Genomic DNA, 10,352 nt, shown 5'->3' on the forward strand with positions numbered 1-10,352 from the left:
CCAGTGATGCTGCCCCAACGTGCCATCACGGCTTCCCAGTAACTTTCCGCGTGCTCATCTTTCTGCTGGAATGACCTTCTCTGACCCACTGAGGCTGCTCAGGCAGATGCAGGGAATGTGGAGAAGTGCCTTTCCCTCACCACTGCCTTGCTTGGCTGTGTCTGAAGAAAGCAATGCCCGTCCTGTGTGAAATCAAATCCCAGATCACAAGCCTCCATTGCCTGGGGGCTGGTAAGGGTGGACTGACTGGTGTACAGTAAGTAAGCCTTGCTGTAAGGCTGCTCAGAGCTGAGGCTGCTGATGCCCACTGACACTGGAAACCCATTCGTTGCTCAGGTATTTTCTCTGCACCTCTATCACTTTATTGGTCCCAGCTTGACCAGCTCCTTGGGAGTAGGCATCTTTTCTTATTTTCCTCAGGGAACTGGATAAGTGTGTAAATTTGAGTTGGATGTCTCTTTAATTACATTTCATCTGAGTAATTAGCTCCACCGGGACAACAGACAAACGCTGGGATGCATAGTCACCTTACCATGTAGGTCATGGGTAAGCCATGTGTCTTCCAAAAAGGGCCAAACATGGGTGAAGATATCAGAGGAAGTTCAGCGTCACCATTTTTGTAATAGACCGGGATTGTGTCACAGACTGGCCTCGAGCTTTCTACCTAGCTGAGAATGACCCTGAATTTTGGATACTCCCGTTCCTACCTCCCGAGTGCTGGAATTATAGAATTATGTACCACTATGCCTGGGTTACACAATACTGGATATCAGATCCAGGGCTTCATGCGTGCGAATCAAGCCCTCTACCACCTGAGCTGCATCCTCAGTCCCAGATGTTTAACATCCTGTTCGCTACAAGAACCAGGAGGCAACCAGGAAGCTGGGTACCACAGCTAACACATCACTTGCTCATGTGCTCTCAGGCTTGGTCCTTATGTCACCTGTTCCTACAACAACCCTGGGCAGGTGTTACTCACAGTATTAGAGACAGGGTTTAGTGAGGGCACAGCTTAAGCTGATTCTAGAACTTGGGATTTCTGGCTCACGGGCCACAGCTCACTCTTCCTGAACACGGCCTTCTCATAGGGCAGCCAAAACAAGAACAGGGCTGGCCCTGGCATGATGTACCTGGTAGGGCAGGCACTACTGACCTCCACCTTCTAGAACCTGTATCATAGCAACTTTCAAAGGGAGACAGATGTGTCCTGGGAGGAATTAACTGCCAGGAACACCGCATTGTCATAGCATTGCAGGTATTTATCAAACACCTAATGCGTGGTCACTACAGGGTCCTATCACTATAGCAGTGAGCAGGACAGAGTCCTTCTTTACAGACAAATAAAGTTACATGAGAAAATGGCAGGATTGTTTGGCTTCAAGACCATTCTTTCCTCCCAGCTCATCTCCCATTATCTAAGCTATATTCACTATATACCAACCACTTTTGGTCCATAGTAAAAGGAGTCACTGGCACTAATGGAATAATGGCACCGGACATCTGGGGTCATTTATGACTGTGTTTTAAAAAACTCTTCACTGTTGACAAATTTCTGACCACTGTCCCTCACATTCAATTATGTATCCTCCTAGAGCATTGCAATCCACAGTTTTAACCCCATGTCCCTGATGGGCGGTGGTGGCACACACCTTTAATCCCAGGACTCGGGAGACAGAGGCAGGTGGATCTCTGGAGTTTGAAGCCAGCTTGGTCTACAGAGCGAGTTCCAGGACAGGCTCCAAAGCTACACAGAGAAACCCTGTCTCAAAAAAGGACCCGAGTCCTGTGGCGTCACCGTCTTCCCTCTTTCTTCCCACTCTGTTCCCTGTGAGTTCTCTGCAAACCCTTCTTTTTCTTCCACAGTCGTCTCAGGCTTCTCTGCTTCCTGTGCCTAAGCCCTGGGGTTGTTGAGAGAGCACTTGCACAGGGAAGATGACTATGTGTTTGACAGGCACACACCTTCTTCTGCTCCTTTTTTCTCTTATAATTTGAGATAAGACTTTGGTGTGTAGCCCCAACTAGCCTTGCACCCCAACCCTCCAGTCTCAGCCCCCTGCATACTGGGATGATAAGGCATACACTGTCATGTCGAGCTCCCTCTGTTCCTCCTTATAAGAGCATCCATCCATTACAGCCCAGTGAAGCTTCTCTTTCCTCCTGTCTCCTCTGGCAGACTGCAATACTGTATTCCCAACCTCTATCTAGCACAGTTCCTGGCTCAGGACTTAGTATTAGAAATTGGATTCCATGAGCCAGGATTTCTCTGTATAACAGCCCTAGATGTCCTGGAACTTGCTTTGTAAAAATAGGCTGGCCTTGAACTCACAGAGATCCACCTGCTTCTGCCTCCTGTGTACTGGGATTAAAGATATGCACCACCACACCTGGTTTACAGTGTTTTCATAGAAAGAAAGAGAGAGAGAGAGAGAGAGAGAGAGAGAGAGACAGAGAGAGAGAGAGAGAGACAGAGACAGAGACAGAGAGGGAGGGAGGGAGGGAGGGAGGGAGGGAGGGAGGGAGGGAGGGAGGGAGGAAGCAAGCAAAGAAGCAAGCAGGCAGTGTACACCTTTGATCCCAGCACTCAGGATCTCTGAGTTTGAGGCCAGCCTGATCTATATACTGAATTCTAAGACAGCCAGGGGTATCTAGAAAGTCTGTCTCAAAACAAAACAAAACTCCAGATGTTTTCATCGTTTACCCCCATCCTAAGGGAGACCTTGGAATGTATTCAGTGGCCCTAGCACGGCTGTGACAAGCCCTGCCTCAGTATGCACGAGGTGAGTTTACTAGTTCCTTTTGTGTTGCTGTGACCAACAGTTGACAAAACTCCTTAGAAGGAAGACAAATTTATTTTGCCTCTCAGTTTTAGTGGGCTCGACTCATCACAACAGGGAAGACATTTATGCCAGGAAGCAGAGAAAGGGTAATGCCAGTATTTTGCTGGCTTTCCCCCCCACACTCACCTCAGAGGGTGGTACTATTCACATTCAAGGTGTGTCCTCTTCCATCAGGAAATCTCCCCACAGACACACAAAAAGGTGTGCCTTGCCATCTCCTGGGTGATGTTCCCATGAGGCTGACTGTCACAGGAGGCAATACTGACACATGGACCTTGGTAGTACTCTAGCCTATACCTCTGGTCAGGCTGAGGCTGTGGAAGGCATCTAGCCTTGTGTTAGACCTTCCTGCTGTGGATTCACTGACTGACGTAACCTCTAAGGGTGTAGGTGCAGTCATGGGTCTGTGTGAATGCCAAGCTGTGTTTCAGGAAAAGGATCTCGGATGTGCTGAGCACCCTGCTGCCCTAATTAGCCTGGGGCCTTGGAATTCCTGGAGCATAAGACCAGTCCCAAAGAATGATAAATTCACAGTATCACTGGGACTAGAGGGTAGGCCTACACAAGCGGGAAGCTGGGATTTGCAGAAGACAAAATTAGTCAACAAAGATCTGCTGATTTTACCCTTGGCCTCTCATCAAGTAGCTGGCTGGGGTAAGGTAATTAACAAATAGAAAGATCCAGTAGCTGCATGTATGCTTCAGTAGAGCTGCCTCTCAAGACAAGATCTTGAGCTTGTTTGGAGGCAAGAAAGCATATTGTATGGAGAAGATGGGTGATTCGTTAAACTGGGGCCAGGAAGAATAAGTAGAAGATGAAAGGATAGCACCATCCTTCTGCCTCCTGCAGAAGCCTCCCTGCAGACATCCAAGGGTGGGGCAGAGGAATGGAAGAGAACCTGAGTAGGTGGGGGAAGTCTAAGAAGATGTGGGAGGGGAGGGAGGGAGAGGAAGACTGAAGAGAGGGGTTGTGGAGAGGAGCAGGAAAAGGTAGAAGATGGAAAGAACCTGTTGGGTGCAGACGAATAGCAGGAGAGGGAGGGGCTGGTCTGGGACTCAGAAGAGGGAGGTGATTGTGATGAAGTGACTCCAGAGGACCAGAGCTAGGCATGGAAGTGGGATGGTGCAAGGTCAAAGTAGAGGTGTAAACTGAATGTGAGAACAGTGTTGTAGTACTACTGCTGCTGGATATTGAAGTGGGATTTCTTTTGTGCGTACGTCACAATGCTGGGTGAGCTGTGACCAGAACAAGAAGTCAGGGCTTCGTAACAAGGAGATGTGAGGTTGAGACTACAGTAGGATAGGTGAAAGTAATCCTGGAGACTGTAGAAAGGAAGGCAGCGTCCAGGGACTGGAGCATATATATTCTAATGGTAACAAAAGTCTATATAGGCAGTGCATATACAGGCAGATATAGCCGCCTTCCTAGTCCCCACTACTACCAAAGAACAAGAGAAGAGATGCATAAGGCTTTCCAGCTATCAAGAAATTATACAGCCAGGAGTGCTGGTGCATGCTTGTAGTACTCAGAAGGCTGAGGCAGGAGCATTATGAGTTCAAAGTCAGTCTGAGATACAGCAAGAGCCTGTTTAAAAAAAAAAAAAAACTTTTGAAAAATAATAAATAAATAAACCACATCGAGTGTACTACTCTGAATGACTCAAAGTCTACAGAAAGACTTGCACACTCATGTTTATTGCTGTGGCATTCACAATAGCCAAGACATGGAACCAGACTATATGTCTACTAGATAAGTGAATAAAGAAAATGTGGTATACATATGCAATGGAATTTTACTCAGCTGTAAAAAAGAATGAAATGACATTTAAAGGAACGTGGATGGAATTGGAAATCATCACGGTAAGTGAAAAACAAGCATGTCTTCTCTTCTATGTGGAATCTAGATTTAAATATAATGACATAACATATATGATACTAAAAGGTATCTTACTTAAGGTATATGCATGACCTTAAAGTAGAAGGGGATTATTTGGGGAGAATGGGAGGGGACGGGGAGGAACAGTAAGGGGGAAGGTGGAAGACATGAACAGGTGCTACTATATATATATGAAAATGTCACAGAAAAAATCATTGTCTTGTATACTAACTAAAAAATAATTAATTTAAAAGTTTTTAAAGTCAGGCTCTCACTATGCAGGTCTGACTGGCCTGGAACTCACTATGTAGGCCACCCTAGTCTTGCACTCACAGAGATCTGCCTGACTCTGCCTTCTGAGTGCTGGGATTAAAGTCAAGTGTCATGACATCAGGGCCTAATTTAAAAAAAAAAAATGTAAAGAAGCTTTAAAAAGAAACGATAATCAACATTTTGTTTTGTTTGTTTTTGTTTTTTTTGAGATGGGGGGGCCTCACTTTTTGGGCCTGGCTGGCGTAGAATTCACTGTGTAGGCCAGGCTAATCTTAAACTCATAAAGATTCACCTGCCTCTGCCCCTGAGTGTTGTCACCACACCTGGTACTACTGATGTTTTTTAAAACTGGCAACATGAAGCAACTAGATACACACCACACACACACACACACACACACACACACACACACACACATCTCAGGCTGGAGAACAAACCCAGGTTTTTGTGTGAAGCAACAAAATTAGAGCTGATAAGTGAGAATCCCTTCGCGGTGGAAAAGCAAAACAAACAAAGAAATAATGTCATCTTAGGCCAGATTTGTGTTGTTTGACTCATTAAAAGGTGCAAAGGCTTAATTATTAAAGACGTCTCCACTGCTGGATGTCAGAACTGAGTATAAGAATAAGAGGCAGGTATTTATCTTTAAAGGGACAAACCATGGAAAGTATGATCTAAGAACTGGACCTTTCCCTGCGAATCTAAAACCCCAGTCACCCCAGGGTGCAATCTGTCCTCAAAGCACCCTCTTCTGTTTCTACCCCCAGTCCCCCCACACACAGAGCCAGCGTCTGAAACAGAGTTTGTCAGCGTCCTGGCACCATCCCAGGGTGCTGTCCATGCCTGCTGCCAACTCCGGCTTGATGCAATCTGGAAATTCTGGTATTGGAGGAGAGCTGGTCGAAGACGATGGAAGCAGAAAGGCTAGCCGACTGTAAGTACCGGCGACTGCCGCACTCACCACTATACCACTGCGCATAGCGCCTGGCACACAGTTGGGGCTCCCCAAATGCTCGTTGAGTAAATGGATGACACTTCGCAGCAGCTAGATGTTACGTTTGTAGAACACTGGCCCAATCCCTTCCAGCTGGGAACTCTGGCAAGTTCTCTGAAACCACTGCGTTAATTTCCCTTTGGGACATCAGGACTCACTCATGACCCTCCACAATCTAAGTTATGCTCCGGGTCTGAAACGCATGCTGTCCCATGCCGAGAAGTTTGAACACTTGATCCTTAACTAGTGGTGCTGCTTTTGAAGGCTATAAAACCTTTGGGATGTGAGGCCTGGCTCATGATGTTAACCACTACAAGTGGACCTTTGGGGGTCCTGATGTTTAATACTGATAGGCAGGATCTAGAATCACCTAGGAGACCAATGTCTGGACACATCCGTGGAGGGTATTTCCAGATATTTTTCAGCTGAAAAGATCTGTCATGAATATAGGTGGTACAGTTATGTGGCCTGGAATCCTGGAATGTATAAACCGGTGAAAGCTAGCTGAGCACCTATGTCGATTGCTCTCGGAGTCCTAACTGAGGATATAAAGTTCCCAGCTGCCTCAAACCTCTACCACCGTAGCAGACTGTACCCTTGAACTGTGAGGCAAAATGAACCTCTGTTTTCTTCCTAAAGGAGTGGTTTATTGCATCTGTCAGGTATTTTATTGTCCAGCAAAAAGAGTCACTAATCCATGGGTTAGCCCAGCCTCCAGTTCTGGTCTGATATTCTACCTAACCCACCTCAAGCTGCCGGCACTGTGTATGGAACCATTCTAGCTTCCCTGCCCTCCCAGCCATGATGGACTGTTCCCTCTGAAACAGGAGTCAAAGCAACTTTCCTTTAAGGCGATCTGTCAGGAGTACGGAACACATCTTAGCACCTGATTCTTTCCAGTTCTGCTCAGTCCTTCGCCTACTATCAATTCCTCCCTATGCCCTCCTGAGAACACTCAGCACATACCACCTCATGGCCTTGCTAAGGCTGTTGGCTCACCAAGAACCTCTTCCACAACTTACCCCCTGGGTTGACGCCTCTATTCCACTGAAAACCTAGTCTTCCCGGTCCACATCAAACATCCCCCCCTCTAGGAAATCTTCCTACATTTACCTTGCCACTTTGTCTGATCTTTCTTATTAAAACAGTTATTTCTAAAATGACTTGTTCTTTTATTTGTGTGTCACCCTTTACAAGGATCCTTTGGGATCCTTTTAGGCTAACCCTAGTTTAGTCATCTTCATATACCCAGCTAAACTGTCAATGCAGAGGTGTGGGTGGGGATGTGGAGGGAGGAGAGGTGTCAGAGAGGTTCAGAGGGGTTGGTAGAAAAAATGTTAGTGGGTTGTTGTTAGAACTGTGGCTTCAGAAACTGAACGTTCTTTTTCTGACTCACACACTACTGAGAAGCAGAAGTACCACTAAGATAGGAAGGAGATAAAAGAGCCCTTACACCGTTCTCCTGGGGTAAAAAGACTGGTTCCCTTAGGTACTGTCCCACTCAACTAACCCCGAGTTCCAGCAGAGAAGACATGGTCACACTTTCCTCCTGTTTTCAGTCCTTTCTTTGGAAGAACTAGCAGCCCTGATCTCAGAGCAGTCCCATAATAAGGGTATGTGCTTCTTCCGGCTTCCATCTGCCCAGTCATCTTGCTAATTGGAGGGACTCTGGTTCCCCCAGGCAGTCTGGTTCTGTCAGGCAGAAAAGTCCTCTCTGGTTTTCTGGATGTAGTCAGTGTTCCTGCTGGCCCCTCCTTGGGTGTTCACTTGTCATTCAGGCCTCATGAAAGGCTCCCTTCCAACTGCCCATTCACTGTAGTTCATTGTCCCTGCCCATTCATTCCCATTCATGGGGATAATTCCTCCAGCAGCCACATGCACAGGGGCGTGTGCACGTGTGTTGAGACCCCATGTCCCTATTAGCATTGAGGCCACTTGAAATAAAAGGCAGTGTCGCCTGAATGCAGAACGGGCTCCCCCCTCTAATGGATGGAGTCTGTTGTACTCAAGTTATTTCAAGAAATACCAGGAAAATGCACGGCTGCTGAGAGCTGAGGAGGAGGAGGGGCAGGGCAATCCTGGCAGCCACCTTCTTAAAGCACTGTCAGGGACTTGAGCCCAGATACTGCAGCAGGGTCCCATCCTGCCTAAACCAGCTCATTCTGGAGACGCCCTCCACCACGCACGCACGCATGGCCCTCTCACACTTCCTGGACACATCTTCCTCCACTTCCTACATTAAATCCGGTTTCATTCAACCAGCATCTCTGCTCTTTTTGTTTTGTTTGTTTTATTTGTGGGGTAGTGCTGGGACTCAGGCCCTCGTGAATGCCAGACAAATGCTCTCCACTGAGCTAGGTCCCCAGCTCTTCACAACACTTCTAAGATGGTGATTGATAGATGATGGGAAGCAAAGTAAAACTAAGGCCGTGAAATAGGAAATAAGAGAAACATAGCCAAAGGACCGTGTTATTGATCATCTACTACTTGACCACTGAAGGGTGTGTCTGCTGGCTACCCCCAGGTGCCCAGAACCAGCCTCGACTCTCCCTGACATTAAGGTTTGACCATCTCTGCAGAGTGTGTAAGTCAGGGCCAATTTTAATCCAGCCCTTCACTGAGGGTCCTTCCCTGGTTGACACTGGGACCCACGGGCCCAGAAGCCAATGGGCTTCTTAGCAATACCCTGCCAGTGCTGCCAAAGCCACTTTGTGGACTCATGAGATTTCAAATGTTGGGCAGGAAGAGGATGAACTCCAGTCTCTGTAAATGTTCAGAGCACCTGAAGGGAGAGGCTTTGCTGGTCAGTAGCTGTTTCAGGGCCTTCCTGACTCCTGCTCCAGCAGACACTGGCTGATGTTTGCTTGCCTGGTGAGAAACAGCAGAATGTCTTCTCTCCCAGGACAGATCCCATCGAGAGGGCAATTGGTCCTTCACAGGGGTGTTTTGTAACTAAAAAGGCAAAGAGACTCTGGGATCACACAGAAGTCAGTTAGAATCCAAATCTGCCTTGACAAAGGCCTTGGGGAAGCCCCTGGACTGTTTGGAACCAAAGTTTTTCCTTTTGCAATTGTTTGTTTCTCAGCTTTAGCATGCTGAAAAATTAGACTGGATATTGTCATGCTCCACATTAATAATATTTGATCAACACTGGACCACATGTCCAATAAAAGTCTTATTATAGCAGAAATGATGAGAAAATCTTATCATCTAGTAATGTTATAAAGATGTAATATGGCACACCACTGATATGGCTTTGGTGAACACTGCTGTATGAAAGAATATACACACAATTATGTATGGTACCTAATACTTGATCATAAATGACTATTTTATCTGTTATGGTGGCTAATCTTCATTGTTAATTTGACAAGTTTAGAATCACCCAGGAGACATGAGGTAGGAGATAGGCCTTGCATGTGTGTACCACCAATGGGCTAGGCTCTCATACAGAATGAAAAAAAGAAAGCTGGCTGAGCACCAGATTCATCTTTCTCTGTTTCCTGACTGCAGATGACTGTGATCAGCTTCGTCACACACCTAGACCATGCATGCCTTCCTTGCCAGACTAAAGCTCCCCTTTCTTACATTGCTTCTATCAGGTGCTTCATCACAGCAAGGGCAAAAGTAGCTAATACACTGGCTTGTGTGTTATACAATACCTTTATCTACCTAGAAAAAAAAAGTTTTACTGTAAACAATATATAGCAGCCTCACGCTTCCCTTAATTGCAGGAAGCCATGTGGGATGATTGACCTGTACTGTTAGGTTTGTATAAATCACTCTGTGATGAACTCACCTATAGATAAATGTCTTGACTATGTCCCTGCCCACAGACAATGCCTGACTATAATGCTTTGTAGATGACGCCGTCCTGTGTGTATAGCAAGTTTAGAACACCCCAGATGGTATTTGTACTCACCTACCCCAAGTTGTGACATTTAAAAGTGTCTCTAGACATTGCCACATATTCCCTGGGGAGCAAAATCTTCCTCAGTTGAAAGCCATTGATACACCCACCCTGGATTTTTTTCTAAAGATTTGATGATATGCTAGTATATGTAGGTATCTCACATAGCAATCCAGTACATAGGGAATGATCCATACATATCAGATCATTTAATACTTTAAGTAACATTCTGTAGGTTTCCCTTCCATATTCACTCACCAGGCATTGTCCTGGGGTGGAGTGTCACAATCCCCAGAGAAGAGCTCTGGGGGAGGTATCCAAGCCAAGTGCTATCACTAGTGGCTTCATTAATCTCAGGATGAAAAACAGTAGACAACTTCAGATGTTCGGGTATATTTGGAACTGTGTAAAGGGAAAAGGGGGTTGTAGTTTGCTATGGTCAAGAATTTTCTTATCACTGCCT

Source organism: Peromyscus eremicus, chromosome 17, assembly GCF_949786415.1.
Source record: "Peromyscus eremicus chromosome 17, PerEre_H2_v1, whole genome shotgun sequence".
NCBI lineage: Eukaryota > Metazoa > Chordata > Mammalia > Rodentia > Cricetidae > Peromyscus > Peromyscus eremicus.